The sequence below is a fragment of the Mustela lutreola genome, chromosome 1 (genome assembly GCF_030435805.1).
Source record: "Mustela lutreola isolate mMusLut2 chromosome 1, mMusLut2.pri, whole genome shotgun sequence".
Lineage (NCBI taxonomy): Eukaryota > Metazoa > Chordata > Mammalia > Carnivora > Mustelidae > Mustela > Mustela lutreola.
Window position 1 is genome coordinate 56,874,637 of NC_081290.1, and position 18,968 is coordinate 56,893,604.

Genomic DNA, 18,968 nt, shown 5'->3' on the forward strand with positions numbered 1-18,968 from the left:
AGAGAAATTAAACAACTGGTCTAAGATCACACACCCACTAAGTGGCAGAGCTGGATTAAAACCCAGCTGTCTCGCTCCAGAGTCCCTGCCCATTAAACTGCGAAAGTTCTGGCTTACTGTGACCTCTTGGAACTTCTGCAACAGATTCCTGTCTGGTTTTTGCTACAACTCTTGTGCCTTTCCATGCTCCTTCCATGCAATAGTGAGCCTACACCGTTGTTCCCTGCACAATATCCTCCAGCAGTCCCCACCACCTTCAGGATCAAGACCAAACTCCCCTAGAGCCCAAAGTCCCACCAGTCCTGTCCCTGAGCAACTTCCATAGGCTCACTAAGCCTATGGAACTCACTAAGACATAACTCCCCACCCACTGCCCACTCCCACCACACCAGAACCCCAGGACTTTGAACTTATGTGCTTTTGCTTACCACCCTACCTCTGCTCCCCTTCCTTCCTTCCCATCTCCAAACCAGGCTTTGCACAGTTCATTTTCCAATGTAACACTTACTAGGATTTCTTGTCATGCAGAGATGTTTAAAAAAAAAAAATTCTCCACTGACTTTCTAAAAAAAAAAAAATACACACACACACACACACACACACACACACACACACATATATCTCAAAAGTAAATATATATGATCACCAATACAGCATGGTACTAGCATAAAAACAGACACATAGACCAGTAGAACAGAGTAGAGAGCCCAGATATGGACCCTCAACTCTATGGTCAATTAATCTTCGACAAAACAGGAAAAAATATACAGTGGAAAAAAGACAGTCTCTTCAATAAATGGTACTGGGTAAACTGGACAGCTATAAGTAGAAGAATGAAACTCGACCATTTTCTTACACCGTACACAAAGATAAACTCAAAATGGATAAAAGACCTCAACGTGAGACAGGAATCCATCAGAATCCTAGAGGACAACATAGGCAGTAATCTCTTCGATATCAGCCACAGCAACTTCTTTCAAGATATGTCTCCAAACGCAAAGGAAACAAAAGCAAAAATAAACTTTGGGGACTTCATCAAAATCAAAAGCTTCTGCACAGCAAAGGAAACAGTCAACAAAACAAAGAGGCAACCCACGGAATGGGAGAAGATATTTGCAAATGACAATACAGATAAAAGGTTGATATACAGGATCTATAATGAACTCCTCAAACTCAACACACACAAAAAAGATAATAAAAAAATGGGCAAAAGATATGAACAGACACTTCTCCAATGAAGACATACAAATGGCTATCAGACACATGAAAAAATGTTCATCATCACTAGCCCTCAGGGAGATTCAAATTAAAACCACATTGAGATATCACCTTACACCAGTTAGAATGGCCAAAATTAGCAAGACAGAAAACAACATGTGTTGGAGGGGATGTGGAGAAAGGGGAACCCTCTTACAGTGTTGGTGGGAATGCAAGTTGGTGCAGCCTCTTTGGAGAACAGTGTGGAGATTCCTCAAGAAATTAAAAATAGAACTTCCCTATGACCCTGCAATTGCACTACTGGGTATTTACCCCAAAGATACAGATGTCGTGAAAAGAAGGGCCATCTGTACCCCAATATTTATAGCAGCAATGGCCATGGTCGCCAAACTGTGAAAAGAACCAAGATGCCCTTCAACGGACGAATGGATAAGGAAGATGTGGTCCATATACACTATGGAGTATTATGCCTCCATCAGAAAGGATGAATACCCAACTTTTGTAGCAACATGGATGAGACTAGAGGAGATTATGCTGAGTGAAATAAGTCAAGCAGACAGAGTCAACTATCATATGGTTTCACTTATTTGTGGAGTATAACAAATAGCATGGAGGACAAGGGGAGATGGAGAGAAGGGAGTTGAGGGAAATTGGAAGGGGAGGCTATGAGAGACTATGGACTTTGAAAAACAATCTGAGGGTTTTGAAGAGGCGGGGGGGTGGGAGGTTGGGGGAACCAGGTGGTGGGTATTGGAGAGGGCATGGATTGCATAGAGCACTGGGTGTGGTGCAAAAACAATGAATGCTGTTATGCTGAAAATAAATTTAAAAAATTTTAAAAAAAAGAAAAGAAAAAGAACCAAGATATATTCAGTGGAAACAAGAAGATGCAAAACTGTGTAAATCATCATCTTGTTTCTCTAAATGATTTTAATGGGGGAGGAGATGGATTTGCTGTGCATGTAAATCAGGCCGGGTGGGGGGGAAGCCCACGAGACTGTTCATAGAGGTTCCCTGTGGGGAAAACCTTAGGAAAGAGGAAAAAAAAGTGCTTTTAATTTTTATTTTGCATCTTCTATTCTGCTGGAATTGGTCTGATCATGTGTGATTGTTGCTTTTAATTTTTATTTTGCATCTTCTATTCTGCTGGAATTGGTCTGATCATGTGTGATTGTGTCCCTCCCAATTTCATATGTTGAAGTCCTAGCCCCTCAGTATCTGAAAAAGTGACTGTGTTTAGGTGGGATCTTGAAAGAGGTGATTTAATGAAAATGAGGTCATATGGGTGGGCCATGATCCAATATTAATATCCTCTTTATAAGAAGAGGAGACTAGGGGATGCCTGGCTGCTTAGTCAGTGGAGCTGCTACTCTTGATCTTGGGGTTGTGGGTTTGAGCCCTGTGTTAGGTGTAGAGATTACTTGAAAATAAAATCTTTCAAAAGAAGAAGAAAAAAAGGAGAGTGGGACACAGATATGCATAGCAGACACAGAAAGAGGGTGGCCATCGAAAGCCAAGGAGAGAGGCCTTAGAAGAAAACAACCCCTTATAAAAAATAAAAAATTAAAAATTTAAAAAAAAAAAAAGAAGAAAACAACCCTGCCAGTAGGGTTGATCTTGGACTTCCAGCCTCTAGAATGTGAGACAATAAAATTCTGTTGTTTAAATCCCTTAGTCTGTGGTACTTTGTATGGCAGCCTGAGCAGACTTAACTCATCTACCATGTGAATGTACTACTTTTGAGACTATATATATATATATATATATAATTTATTTATTTTCAGAAAAATAGTATTCCTTATTTTTTTTTACCACACCCAATGTTCCATGCAATCTGTGCCCTCTATAATACCCACCACCTGGTACCCCAACCTCCCACCCCACCACCACTTTGAACCCCTCAGTTGTTTTTCAGAGTGCATAGTCTCTCATGATTCACCTCCCCTTCCAATTTACCCCAACTCCCTTCTCCTCTCTAAGACCCCTTGTCCTCCATGCTATTTGTTATGCTCCACAAATAAGTGAAACCATATGATAGTTGACTCTGTCTGCTTGACTTATTTCACTCAACATAATCTCTTCCAGTCCTGCCCATGTTGCTACAAAAGTTGGGTATTCATCCTTTCTGATGGAGGCATAATACTCCATAGTGTATATGGACCACATCTTCCTTATCCATTCGTCCGTTGAAGGGCATCTTGGTTCTTTTCACAGTTTGGCGACCATGGCCATTGCTGCTATAAATATTGGGGTACAGATGGCCCTTCTTTTCACGACATCTGTATCTTTGGGGTAAATACCCAGTAGTGCAATTGCAGGGTCATAGGGAAGTTCTATTTTTAATTTCTTGAGGAATCTCCACACTGTTCTCCAAAGAGGCTGCACCAACTTGCATTCCCACCAACACTGTAAGAGGGTTCCCCTTTCTCCACATCCCCTCCAACACATGTTGTTTTCTGTCTTGCTAATTTTGGCCATTCTAACTGGTGTAAGGTGATATCTCAATGTGGTTTTAATTTGAATCTCCCTGAGGGCTAGTGATGATGAACATTTTTTCATGTGTCTGATAGCCATTTGTATGTCTTCATTGGAGAAGTGTCTGTTCATATCTTTTGCCCATTTTTTTATTATCTTTTTTGTGTGTGTTGAGTTTGAGGAGTTCATTATAGATCCTGTATATCAACCTTTTATCTGTATTGTCATTTGCAAATATCTTCTCCCATTCCGTGGGTTGCCTCTTTGTTTTGTTGACTGTTTCCTTTGCTGTGCAGAAGCTTTTGATTTTGATGAAGTCCCCAAAGTTTATTTTTGCTTTTGTTTCCTTTGCGTTTGGAGACATATCTTGAAAGAAGTTGCTGTGGCTGATATCGAAGAGATTACTGCCTATGTTGTCCTCTAGGATTCTGATGGATTCCTGTCTCACGTTGAGGTCTTTTATCCATTTTGAGTTTATCTTTGTGTACGGTGTAAGAAAATGGTCGAGTTTCATTCTTCTACTTATAGCTGTCCAGTTTACCCAGTACCATTTATTGAAGAGACTGTCTTTTTTCCACTGTATATTTTTTCCTGTTTTGTCGAAGATTAATTGACCATAGAGTTGAGGGTCCATATCTGGGCTCTCTACTCTGTTCCACTGGTCTATGTGTCTGTTTTTATGCTAGTACCATGCTGTCTTGGTGATTACAGCTTTATAGTAAAGCTTGAAATCAGGTAACGTGATGCCCCCAGTTTTATTTTTGTTTTTCAACATTTCCTTAGCGATTTGGGGTCTCTTCTGATTGCATACAAATTTTTGGATTATTTGCTCCAGCTCTTTGAAAAATACCAGTGGAATTTTGATTGGAATGGCATTTAAAGTATAGATTGCTCTAGGCAGTATAGACATTTTAACAATATTTATTCTTCCGATCCAAGAGCATGGAATGGTCTTCCATCTTTTTGTGTCCTCTTTTTCCATAGCAACATAGACAAACCTGCTTCTTTATGCATTGCCATCATTCCAGCACATTCTTTTCTCAAACCCAGCCCTGTGGGTTGTTTCCTGTGCTTTCTCTGCAACAAACAAAGCTACAGTGAACACAGCTACACAAGTCTCTGGGTAGGCATTTAGGAAGAAATCCATAAACTAAAATCCTATACAGCAGAAACCACAGTCAGAGGATACTTGCAGTGACCTTTGGTGGATTGTGTCAACTCTCTGCCTTTGAATAGCATTCCAATTTATGCTTCCACTGGGAGTGGATGGGGAAACCCACTCAATGGCATGAACTCCTCTTGAACACATAGTTCCAAGCTCTTTGTAACTCCTCTCTTGACTCCTGACCCCTCCAGGTGAGTTGAGCAGCAGGTCCCCCCAGTGCCCCTCCATCTTTGCTATGCTGCCATCAAAGGCAGCTGTCTACCTACTCCCAATTCCCTAAGAGCAGAGGAAAGCCCATTTCATCCCTGTAATCACCTGGTGCCTAGACTATAGTAGATGCCCATTAGTTTTTTGTTTTTGTTTTTGTGTGTGTTTTTTTTGTTGTTGTTGTTGTTTGTTTGTTTGTTTGTTTGTTTTGAATAGCTGACTCCTTACAGTCCTGTGAGTCTAGGTTGGGGATAGTGGGTTTTTACTTCTGTTTCTCTAGCCCTGAAAGTAGCACCTGGGTCAGAGGACATGGGTCAGGGATTCAAGAAAAGGATTCTGGAATGGAACAAGTTGCTAAGAAACCAGATCAATCGTGATGAGATAACTCTGCCTGTTTCTACAGCTGGACCCTGTGCTCCTTGAGGGAGTCAGAGAGAAAGAGAGGGAGAAAGAGAAGGGGGGAGAAAAGAAGGGAGAGAGGAGAGGTAAGGTAGGCGGAAGGGGAAAAGAGATAGGCAGGTGAGAAAGGGAAGAAGGGAGACTGGGGAAAAGTGAGGATAGAAGTTGGAGGATAGAGGGAAGAAGAGAAAGAAGGGAGGGAGAGGCAGAAGGAGGGAAAAGGGGAGAGGAAGAAAAGAGCATTAAAGTTTCAAAGACAGGTGAGGGGTGACAGGTGACCTGATGGCAGAGGCACTTGTACCTACCCTATGTTCCGGCAATCGCACTACTGGTATTTACCCAAAGAATACAAAAACACTAATTCAAAGGGATATGTGCACCCTCATATTTATGGCAACATGATCTACAATAGCCAAGATATGGAAGCAGCCCAAGTGCCCAACAACTGCCCATATAAATGAATCGTGTCCATTAATACATATAAAATATATAACTATATCTACTCTAATGGGGGAAGAGGTGGATTTGCTGATCTAGGAATATAAATCAGGTGGGCAGAAAGCCCATGAAACTGTTCATAGTGTTTCCCTGTGGGGAAAGCCATAAGAAAGAGAAAAAAAAAATGCCTTCTGTTTTTATTTTCTATCTTCTATTCTGCTGGAATCTATCTGTTGGCATTTTATTCAGCCAGCAAAAAAAATGAAATCTTGCCATTTGCAACAATGACATGGATGGAGTATCATGCTAAGTGAAATAAGTCAATCAGAGAAAAACAAATATCATACCATTTCACCCATATGTGGAATTTAAGAAACAAAAAAATGAGCAAAGAGGGAAAAGAGAGACAGGGAAGAAATCAAGAAAGAGACTCTTAACTATAGAGAATAAACTAATGGTTACCAGAAGGGAAGTGGGTGGACGGATGGATGAAATAGGTGATGGAGATTAAGGAAGGCAACAGGTGATGTATGGAAGTGTTGAATCACTGTATTGTATACCTGAAACTAATATAACAGTGTATGTTAACTAACTGGAATTAAAATAAAAACTTAAAAATAAATCACACATTCTAAAAATGGCTGTTTCACTATAGCTTAGAGCATCTGGGAAGTCCCTAAAACCCATCCAAGAGTTCACAAAGTCAAAACTATTGCCCCAATATATTAAGACGTTATTTGTCTTTTTCACTCACTTCCTGAAAAAGGGACAGTGGAAGTTTCCAGAGCCTATGGTAATATCAGGACATATGGAATGAAGTAACAGATAGGATGCACCAGCTGGCTTCCATTAAGATCGGAAAAAATGTAAAACAATGCCACTCTTCTAATTATTTTGTTGTTGTTGTTTTGAAAACTAGTTATTTTTTACAAATATGCTTCTGTTATGTCATGAGTTTATTATTGTTTTAAAATAATGGCTTTAAGTTTTCTCAGTTTTCATTTCTAATACAGAATTATTAATAGCTATTACCACAGAAACAAAAGTTTTGGAGGTTCTCAATCATTGTTAAGGGTATAAAGGGATCCTGAGGCCAGAATATTTGAGACCACTAGGCCTGGCAGTCAGGAGGGTAGGGTGAAATCCCTCCCTGAAGGACCTGGTAAGGACTGGACAGGCCTGATTTATTCAGCAGGAGTGGAGTCCAGGCTCAGGGAAGTGGGTGACAAATGGGAAAGAAGGGCAGGAGGATCTTTCCAGGCTAAGAAGGCCCCTAAAGGTATTAAAAAAGGGTGAACTGGCTGACATGGCCATTTTAGAGAGCACACTCTCAGCCCCCAGAAGAGTCTGAAGGAGGTGAGCAATGGGGACCCCCTTCTAAATTTCTGACTTGCTAATTCAGTGAGGTAAGGAATTCTAGAGAAGGGGATCTGGATAGAAGGATGCAGGGTGTGGTTCTCTGCGGGTGGAAGCAGAGGTCTGTGTGGGCTTCTTGTCACCACCCACAATATGGGAAATCAGTTTCAAGTCCCTAAGCAAATCTAGGACAAATGAGAAGATGCTTTACAGAATGTATCTTAAAAGTTCTCATCACAAGAGAAAAAAAAAAATTGAACTATGTATGATGATAAATGTTAACCAGACTTGTGATCATTATTTATAGATGTCATTGTAATATATATGGAATCGCTACCTTGTGCATACCGAACTAATATAGTACTACATGTCAATTATATTTCTATTTTTAAATTTTTTTAAAGATTTTATTTATTTATTTCATAGACAGAGATCACAAGTAGGCAGAGAAAGAGGGGGAAGCGGGCTCCCTGCTCAGCAGGGAGCCCGATATGGGGCTCGATTCCAGGACCCATGACCCCAGCCGAAGGTGGAGGCTTTAACCCATGCTCTATTAATGGCAACTTATAGTCCTTAAAAAAAAAAAAAAAAAAAAAAAAAAAAAAAGAACAGCGATTCAGTCCGTTTGGAGGCAAAGATCTGAGGGCTGGAAGCCTGACTCCACCACTTGCTGACTCCAGGGGGTGGGCAATTCTTAGCCCTCTTCGGGCCTCGGTTTCCTCATCTATAGAATGGGAATTTAAAATCATCCCTACTTTAGGATTGTTGTGAGAATCCAATAGGCGAGCATGTAAAATAACACGGTGGCCAATAAAATGCCTATTTTATGGAGGATGGGGAAGGGCGGAAGGAGGCTGGTCGGGTTCCCTCTGGAGGCCTTTGTCATTCTTTCTAAAGTCACTTTCCTTTCCACCAAGCCGACTTAGTCACCCACTTGGCAGCGGCGGGGCTTGATGGCTCACACGCCAGCCACATCTCACCTGGACAATAAGGGAAACCGGGCAGGGGGAGCGGACCCGCAGAGTAGGCGCCGCAGGCCCTCCCAACCCACCCCTCCCGCGCCGGGCTCCCGCCCCACCGCCTGATGTCGCCCCACGCGCGCCAGCCTATGAGCGCGCGCGCCGCCCTCACCTGCTCCCTGGCTCGCACCTGCGCCTGCGGGCGGGCTGGGCGGGATGCTAGCGCTCTTCTGGCGGCGCCTCTACTACCTGCGCTCGCGTGCTCGCTCGCAAGTCGTCCTGAGCTTCAGTGCGTCCACCCTTGCAGTCGTCTTGCCCATCCCAAGCCTTTTCACGGCGTCTTTTCCTTAAAAGGCGGGTTAATTCCTGAGGGAGGGGTGGGGGGGACGGAAAGGCAGGGAACCACCCGCAGGTATGGCATTGCTCACAAGGTTGGCTGTGAAATAGCCTTTTTTCTTTTCCCCCTAAGACCCAAACTGGGTTTTTTATGTTGTTGTTTTGTTTTGTTTTGTTTTCCTTTTCGCTGGCAAAAATTGTCACGGGGAGACGACTTCACAGAAGAGGAAATCAACGAGTTCAATGAGTTGACAGTGGGAAGACGATGTGGTGGGTTAGGGCCCCCGAGGCGTGACTGCCCCGGTCATTTCCACCCACTTCAACCGTGAATTTCCCTCGAGCCAGAAGCTTCATCTTTGACTCCCTTCTTGAAGATGATTCTAGAGCAGGACATGGTGTCTCTGTTATATATCATTAATTGATTAAAAATCTCTTGAGTACTTACAAAATGGCTGGCATCCTTCTAAAATGCTTTTCACATTATCTTATTTAATCTCTCCTTAGTTGGTTTGTATCATTGCTCCCAATTTGCAGACAGGAAAATGAGGTCCAGGGAGAGTGATTTACACAAGTAGTAGGTGACAGAGCCAGGAAGGGAAGCTCTTGGGGTGACCACGCTTCCTTTCCCCCTCTCTAACTCCATAATGGGTAGGTTGAGAATTAAAATAGGATACACTAATTTTCTTATCAGAGGACAGAAACAGGCCAAGAGGAAAATACCCATTTTGATGGTGACTGTCCAGCCCATTTTGTCTTCATGGGAATTCATCAGAAAACCCCATGATTTATTTATTCATTCCTTCAACAAATATATGTTGAGTCCTTCCATGAACCAGGCACCATATTAAGGCAGTGCAGCAATCAGACATAAATAAATCCCTGCTCTTGTGGAACTGACATTTCAGTGGAGCAGGGGCTGGAGGGAACCAGGTAATAAACAATAAATGTAAGAAAATAGTAATTTTATTATATAGTACAATAAGTGCTGTGAGAAAAAGAGGGTTAGGAGTGTAGAGTAGGACTGCTTGAGGAGGTAGTAAGAGTATGAGCTTGCTGCTATCTTAGGGAAGAGTTTTCTAGGCAGAAGGAGGGGGCCAGTGCCATAGATCTGAGGCTAGAGTGTGCCCAGAGCATCTAGAAAGTTAATAGGGCTCAATAGAAGGGAAGGGTGAATGAAGGGGAAAGAATCATAGATACGAAGTCTGGGGGGACACAGGAGGGGCAGCTCGCATCTTGTAGGACCTTGTAGGTCATTGTAAACACTGACTTTCACTCTGGGTGCTATGGGAGACCAGCAGAGTGACGTGATCTGACTTTCATTTTAACACGATCACTCTACCTCTATGTTGAGAGTAGCATGCCAGAAGCCATGGGGGGAAGCAGAAAACCAGGTAAGAAACATTCCCAGGAATCCAGCTCAGGATGTTGGTCATCCCGGACAAAAGGTGGGAGCGGTGAAGGTAGAGAGAAAGACTTGGATTTGGGATCTTCTTTTAAAATACAGTTGTTGAACAGCATTTGATGATTGCCTGGACAGGGGTACAAACAGGAGGAGTCAAAGGTGATTTGACGATTTGACCAAACTGAAAGAATAGAGTTGCTGTTGCCTGAGACAGGAAATATTATGGAAGGAATGTCAGTTGGGGGGGGGGGGGGGTTAGAGCTCACTTTCGTTTGTGATTATGATTGTGCAAACAAGTGATAAGGCACAACTGCATTTGATGTGGGGGCTTTCCCTGTGCTCCAGTGTGCTGTTTAATTATGTGAATTGGGCTTTCATAACACCGTATGTCCCGGTTCCTTTCTACCATCCTTGCCTGGTAAATTTTTACCTTAGGGAAATGGCATCTTTCTATGAAACCCATGCTGATTCCAAGTGCCTCCCTCCTCTGAACAATCTCAGCCCTATAGTTCCTAGTTCCTGCCACCTAATATGACACTGGGTTGTATGCTCTCATCTCTCGTTCACTACTTCCATAAGGTTTGTTCGCTATGATTCCTAAAAGGTCAAGGCTGACGCTTTATCTTTTGTATCTCACAGGTCACCTAACCCATGAAAATGGCTAGTAACGGGACTTGATCAGGGTGTACTAACTGAGCTGCTTTATACGTTCATTGTGGTGAATGACTGTTGCCATATCAGCTGGGAGCCCCAGATTTGGGATCATGGAGTCAGCATTTCTGTAGTTCAAATATTTTGTCGTCAGATGAGAGACCTAGGTCCCGGAGAGGGTAAGTAACTGGTCTGAGGTATTTTAGGGAATTAGAGAGCCAGGACTAGGACCTATTTGCTCTGATTATTAGACTGGTACTCTTACCCCACCCTCATAAACCTGGGGCTTAAGCAACTGGCATCTCCTAAAATAGACTCCAGTTTAAGACTCCGGTTGCTTAAGAGTGGGTACAAAAGACGATATTTTGAAATAGATATTCTCAGCCTCTGTTGGTGGTTGTATAGTTGCTTCAACCTCTCTGGCAATAAATAATTAATCTTTATAAATAAACAAGGCCTTTCCTCAGGAAATCCTTTTCTAAATATTTGTCTTAAAATAGGCTCAAATGTGTGGGAAGTGCCATTTATGCAAGATTAGTCATTACATCAGGGTTGTGGTAGCAAAATCTGGAAAGAACCTAAAAGAACATAAGTAGAGAGGTGGCATGATAAATCCTAGTCACCCATGCAAGGTAAGAAGTTTAAAAAGAAATGTAGTAGGAACTCCTGGGTAGCTCAGTTGGTTGTGTGTGTGACTGGTCTTGGCTCAGGTCTTGATCTCAGGGTCATGGGTTCTGACCCCACATTGGGGCCCTTAAAAAAAAATAATACTAGATAGATAGACAGATAGATAAAATAAAAAAGAATCCAATAGATTCTATGTGCTGAAATGAAGCTGGGTCCAGGCAAAATATGGACCAGTGTGTGTACAAGATGGTCTCATTTGTATAAGAAAGATAGAAGCATGTCCATACAAATATCCTGTGTAAACATACTGTATTTCTGGATGGATACACAACAAATTGATAACAGCAACTATTTCTGACAAGGAGAACTAGGGAAGGAGGCTTATCTTAAAACACATTTAATTTTTTTTCAACTTTTCTACAACCCTTTTTAAAAAAAAATTAATATAATTAGTTAAAATACATTCATATCATTTACAAAATGCTAAATATTGCAAAAAAATTTTGCAAGAAGGCCTTGACCTCCCCCACACTCAGCTTTTTTTAGATAAGGTGGATGAATAATTATGCTGTCTCCCAAAGAAGGAAATCTGTCAGTAACCATTTCCCTGAGAAAATCACTGATTTTGACTGTGAAATATTTGCATGTTCATTCTTGCTGGTGACTATTGATGAATTGGAAAATGACTCCACTAACTACATGTCCTTCAGAGGCCAGACCTCAGAGGGAGATCAAAAAAATGAGCTTCCACCTGTTATCTCTCACCTGTTTCCTCCAAGGCTGGGCCCCACGCTTGGGCAACTGTGATTCACCCATTTCTGCAAGAGGAAATAAGACCTATATGGCAGTCACCAACCCTGACCTAATGAATCAAAATCTTTGAGGTGAGATTCTGGCAGCTACTTTTTTTTTATCCCCTCCCCTGCCCACCCAGATACTTCTGAGGCACACAGCTTTGCTAACTGCTCCCATCTTCACTTTTGAGCCCCGTGAAACCTAGTTTCACTAGTAGAAGGACAGTTTCATACTGGGACTGTTGATATGATGACACAAAAAGTATCACCTATGGAGTTGTGGTAGGTATGATACTGCTTCCCACAAAAGATGTCTATGTTCTAATTCCTGGAATCTGAGCATGTGTTACCTTATATGGCAAAAGGAGTTTTGCAGATTAAATTATTACCCTGAATATCCAGGTAACCCTAATATAATCACATGGCTCCTTAAAAGAGGAGAACTTTCTGAGGAAGGTGTGACTCCAGAAGAATGACCAGGGGGATGCAGTGTTGCTGACTTTGAAGGTGGCAAAGGGGTCCATAATCAAGGAAGGGGGCAACCTCCAGGAGACGAAAAAGGCCAAGAATCAGATTCTCTCCTAGAGCTTCTGAAAAGGAACACATCCCTTCCAAAACCTTAATTTTAGCCAGTGAGACCTGTGTAGCACTTCTAACCTACGGAACTATAGGATGATGAATTTGTGTTGTTTTAAGCCACTAGATTTATTTGTTATAGCAGCTATAGAAAACATAAGTATTCTGGGCAAAAGTCTTTAATGTGAATCTAATCTAGTGTCTGTACTTAATCAGGATTAATGGAACAGCTTAAATAACACCAGACAAACCAAGAATGTAGCATATTCTTAAAGAGAGCTGGCCTAGATTATATTTTTTAAAATGATTAAGAATAAGAAATCTGGGAAGGACTGCTTGGATTAAAATAGGCAAAAGAGATATGACCAAAAGGCAATGTATGGTACCTGATGAGATTCTGCTTCAAAAAGACAGAAAAAAAAAAAAAAAACTATTGAAGATGTTCTTGAGACGCATGGAGAAGTTTTAAGATACTCCATATTTTAGATCAGCTTATAGAATTATTGTTAATATTCTTAGGTGTGATAATGGAACTGTGGTTAGTAGGAAAATGTTATTATTCCCAGGAAATACTTATATTAAGGGGCAGAGTATCATAGTATCTACAGGTTAATTTTTTAAAAAAAAAAATTTTTTTAAGTAGAAGGAAGGGAAGGAGTAAAGGAAGGGAGAGAGAAAAATAGAAAGAGTGAGGAAAGCGGAAGAAAGAATGTAAATATGATGGAATGTTAACTTCTGTTCAGTCTGGGGGAGGTTTTCTGTGTACAATGAGTTCATTGTATATTCTTTCAATTGCTCATCTATTTGAAAATGTTCATAATAAAGCAAAGTATAGAGAAACCTAAACAGTGGAAAATTTGAAGATAGAAGAATGGATCCTGAATCACCTGTTCTGGCAAATACTACAGATGGATTGATCCTTGTGTATTGGGTTTTGTGGTGTCTTCCAACCAATGTACTCATCCATCCATCCATTCAGTCATTCATTCATTTTTCTATTTGCATTATTACCAAGTATGCATTGTCTCTTCTTTCTAGGTTCTAATTCACAGATATCGCAGGGAGAGAACTCATCCCTGGGGAAGGCAGTGCTCAGGTTGAGATTTTCTGCTGAGTTCTGGGCAGTTGGCTAACCTAGAGTGAGAAAGACCCATTTCAGCTCTGCCTCCCCTGATAAAAGAGAAGGGAAAGGAATGGGAAGGACCTTCTCTCCTTGCATCCCCACAACTGTGAAGTGCAAGTTTGGAAAGTTGTACTTTGCCTCAATCCCAGTACTCATCAAGCAGGGCACTTGACCCAGAGATCATCCATCTCTCCGAGCTAGGCAAAATCATTCTTTGTTCCATTCAACTAATGTTTCTTGAATCACTACCATGTATCAAGAGCTAATCAAGATGCTGTGGATTCACAGTGGCAAAAACCAAGTTCCTACCCTTACAAAGTTTGTATTCTTTTCGAGAGTGAGAATGAGAAAAAAAGAACAAATCGAAACATAAATATAACAATGTCAGGCAGTGGTAAGTGTAACAAGGAAAAACACAGTGAAGGGATAGGGAGTCTGGATGGCTGGAATGGTCTCCTGAGAAGCTGACCTTTGAGCAAAGACCACAGAGAAATGAGGGAACTTGGTCATATGCCCTCTAGGAAAGAGGAAAGAGCATGAGCTGAGCCCTTGGTAGCAAATATTCTTGGTGTATTCAACAAGAGACAATGTGGCTGGAGTGGGAGGTGGTAGAAAAGAATCTGTAGAATTAGTAATAATAATGATAATGATAATAATAACAATAACAACAACAACAATTATATATTTGGTCTTTGTCCTTTACTGCTGGCACAGATCTCCTGAAGTCCTTGGGATTTCCTGAGTGATAGAGGTGACAGGCATGTATTCTGCTATTCAGAACAAACCCCTTTCCACCACACCTGTTTATTTATGTTAATGAGGTGATTCTTGGAGGGTCCCTAGGGAGTTTCAGGATAGGGGCTGGTTACCAGAGGAACCCCACTCCCAAAACCCTGGAGAAGAGAGGGACTGGATACTGAGTTAAATGACTAATGTCTGGTGGTTTAATCAATCATGTCTACATGAAGAATCTCTATAAAAACCCCTAAACAATGGGATTTAGGGAGGCTCCAAGTCTGCAAACACATCTATAGGCTAGGAGGGTGACACATACCAATTTCATGGAACAGGGGCTCCTGAGTTGGGGACACTTTCAGACTTCACCCTATGTACCTCTTCATCTGGCTGTTCATTGTATCTGTAGGGGAGGAAAAATTTCCCCTGCCCCACTTAGAGTCCCTGGTTGGGTCTGAAAATTAAACTGACAAAGACAGATTAATGGAAGAAAAGTAGGCAAGTTATGTTAAATTTTTACGTGTGTATGGGAACCTTCACATGAGAATGAGGACTCAAAGAAGTGACCCAAGCAGAAACTTCTACACCTTTTAGACTAAGAAATAATACAGTTGTGAAGAATTGGCAAGGCAGAGAAGTTTGGACCAGACGTAGTAAATACTGAGAATCAACAAAGTGTATTTATACAGTCTATTTCCCCCAAAATTCCCAGTCTCTGATAATAAGGATTTCTCCCTTCCTCTTTGTAGAAGAAGGATTCCTTTCACATGTGATCTCTTCTGCTTTCAGAGAGGAAAAGCAAGGTAGTGTGGCTGGGCAGAGTGACTTTCCTGTTTCTGCTTTCCCACACTCCTTCGGTTTAAGATATTCAGGACACCAACATGCCGTATTTTGGACTAGTATGTCCTGAACCCCATCATGTCCTTTGTAATAAAGTCTATTAGTAGGCATTGCATTTTTCTGATTTCTGTGAGTCATTCTAATAAACAAATATGAGGGTGGGGTTTGAGGAATCCTTGACTTTGTAGCCAAGCTAAACACAATGTGGGTGACCTGGAGACCGGATATTTTTGACCAGCATCCGAAGTGATGGTTGAGCCTTTAAAAGCTGTGGAGCCTGGGCGCCTGGGTGGCTCAGTGGGTTAAGCCGCTGCCTTCGGCTCGGGTCATGATCTCAGGGTCCTGGGATCGAGTCCCGCGTCGGGCTCTCTGCCCATCAGGGAGCCTGCTTCCTCCTCTCTCTCTCTGCCTACTTGTAATCTCTATCAAATAAATAAATAAAATCTTAAAAAAAAAAAAAAAAAAAAAAAAAGCTGTGGAGTCTGAGACTAACTCTGAGTAGTTAGCATCAGAACTGAACTGAACTGTAGGACAGCTAGTTGGTGTCCAGAAAGTAGGAGAATTTATTGATGTGGAAGGGAGAAAAAAACACATATCTGGTGTCAGAAGTGTTGTGAGTAAAAACAGATTGTAGAATACTCTGTGAATGACCATGCAAACCCTTTCTCCTGTTTCAGGCTCAAAAGAGAACCCATGGAACTTCGCCCTCATGTGGAAAGGATCAGAATTTACATCTACTTCACTGCCACAGGGTGATCTGGATCCACCAGTTAGTTTCCTGTCGTAATTTGGTCAGAAAGTGTTTAGATTTGATGCAGGTCCCAAGTGTAATAATATATTATATTGATGACCTTATGATAATATTAGAAACCTAAGAGCAAGATAGGACTGACTTGAATGCTCACATGAACAACGAAGGGAAGTTAAATAAATCCAATAAAGATTGAAGGACCCACCTAACCAGTGACATTCTTAAGAACAATCTGGATAGAAGCCACCCAGGAGGGGTGCCTGGGTGGCTCAGTGGGTTAAAGCCTATGCTTTCAGCTCAGGTCATGATCCTAGGGTCCTGGGATCGAGCCCCACATCGGGCTCTCTGCTCAGTGGGGAGCCTGCTTCCCCCTCTCTCTCTGACTGCCTCTCTGCCTACTTGTGATCTCTCTCTAAAGAAATAAAATCTTTAAAAAAAAAAAAAAAGAAGCCACCCAGGACCTTTCACAAGTGACGGAAAATACTGCTGTTATTTATTACTGCGTCTCTTCCTCTTCACCCCCCCGCATCCGTACCACAACCAAACAAGGAGCCCTGCATTTGGTTGGTTTATCTAGGTTTTGGAGAATGCATATTCCAATTCTGGAAATATTGCTAGTTCCTAAAGACTTCCTTTTTTTTTTTAATTGTATTATGTTAGTCACCATACAATACATCGTTAGTTTTTAATGCAGGGTTCCAAGATTCATTGTTACATATAACACCCAGAGCTCCATGCAATATGTGCCCTCCTTAATACCCACCACCAGGCTCACCCACCCTTTTACCCCCTCACCACCTCCCTTCTAACCCTCAGTTTGCTTCTCAAAGCAGTCTTCTTATGGCTTGTCTCACCCTTTGATTTCCCTTTCTTCATTTTTTTCCTTCCTTCTCCTAACATCCTCCATGTTATTCCTTACATTCCACAAGTAAACGAAACCATATGATAATTGAATTTCTCTGCTTGACTTACTTCACTCAGCATAATCTCCTCCAGTCCCATCCATGTTGATGCAAAAGCTAGGTATTCATCCTTTCTGATGGCTGAGTAGAATTCCATTGTATATATGTACTACGAAACTTGACCATTCTCTTACACCATGCCCAAAGATAAACTCAAAATGGATGAAAGACCTCAATGTGAGATAGGAATCCATAAAAAATCCAAGAGGAGAACATACGCAGTAACCTCTTCAACATCAGCCACAGCAATTTCTTTCAAGACACATCTCCAAAGGCAAAGGAAACAAAAGTGAAAATGAACAACATGGATTTGGAGTTAATGTAAGGAGACAGCTTCATTCTTGCTCACCCGTCATTGCTAAGGCAAATGGCAAGATCCTGAGAGAATGCCTTCACTGAGCATGGCACCCATATTAAGGTGGCCATGGCTGGGGGGTTTTGAGAGGGCAGTGAAAAACACCCAGAGCTGCTGTGCTCCCCATCCTGAGAAGAGACACCTCAAAGATGGACCAGAAGAGGCCTGGGATGCTGACAAGGGCCAAGCAAGTGTTTCGAAACTGAGCCAAGACTAAAGAACCAGCCAGCAGGAGCCACACGTACCACCAAAGACCAAAGAACCCCCACCCTTGTCCCATACACTCCGTCCCACCCCCAGAAGGCTTTCTGAGAGTAAGGTTGTGAAGGAGCAGCCCCTTGAGAGGGAAACATAACCTTGATGATCAGTTCTTTGAACTTAATACTGATCCTGAAGAGATTGAGACAATAACTAAAATCAAAAAAAAAAAAAGAAGAAGAAATCTTTGATCACCTCACTAACCCCTACTTCTGCCATTATTAGCAGGAATGAAGACTTCAGAGCACAATGCCAGTGGTCCACAGAAAATGTGTGTTTCGTAGATCTGAAATGTAGTGTATTCATTTCCACTTGTGGACTCTGAGAGCTTGCCTTACTCAAACCCTGAGCACCCTTGACATAAGGATCACTCAGTTTTTCTGGAAATGCTCACTTGACCTGGCTGCCAGATACCATACTCCTGGTTGCTTCGCCTTACAGGTCACTACTTCTCAGTTGCCTTTGGCAGCTTCATCTCCTCCTTCCAACCTCTATATGTTGGAGTGCCCCAAGGATTGGTTCTTGGAGTCATGCTTTTGTCATCTACATTCCTGACTCCCAAAGTATCCCAGGATCAGTCTGTCCTCTGGTTTCAGACTCATTTGTCCAAGTGAATCTGGAGGACTAATAGGTATTTCAAAGTCATATTGCATGGATAACATATTGCATGGATGTCCAGCAGATATTTCAAAGTAAGCATGTCCAGAACTCTGACTGCCAGCTTGTCCCCTCTCCAGGTGTCCCCACCTCTATAAATGACATGGTTATCCCTGTTTCCAGGCTATAAACCTGGGACCCATCCTTGACTCCTTTATTTCCTTTATGCCCTACATCTGGTCCGTTAGCAACTCCCACTGTTCTACCATCAAACCACCCTCATCTCTCACCTTGTATACTAACCAAACTTCCTGTCTCCATTCCCCTATAGGGAATTCTCCACCTGGCAGCCTGAGAGCATGGTTTTAAACATAAGGCAGCCCTGTCACTTCCCTGCCCAAAACCCTCCAAAGCCTTCTTACCATATATGGAGTAAACCTCCTTTTTGTGGCCTGTAGTGCCATCTTCATCTCCTTTCTCTGCTTTGCTTACCCTTGTGCAGTCACACTGGCCTGCTCCCAGTTTCACATACCCCAAACTTATTGCTGACTTGAAATCTTTGCCCCTTGCCTTTTCCTCTGCCCAGAAGGCCCTCCCTAGGCATTCACATGGCTGATTTAACTCTCCTCTTCCTAGAGACATTCTTGATCTATATCTGTCTCCCTCCCTAAAATAGCATCCCTCCATCAATTTCCATGTTTCCCAAGAGTAGAGAGGGTTGGCTTGAGAATAAACCTGATATAG

The 18,968-nt window shown here is 42.1% G+C and overlaps 1 long non-coding RNA gene across 1 annotated transcript in view; it reads right to left on the reverse strand.

Moving 5' to 3' along the window:
- The window catches only part of LOC131819341 (uncharacterized), an 88,753-nt gene extending 70,007 nt beyond the window's left edge, over positions 1-18,746 (reverse strand). The window contains exon 1 of the long non-coding RNA XR_009349157.1: positions 18,647-18,746. This is a non-coding gene — a long non-coding RNA (uncharacterized LOC131819341). The remainder of the gene's footprint in view (positions 1-18,646) is intronic.
- Positions 18,747-18,968: the final 222 nt, after the last annotated feature.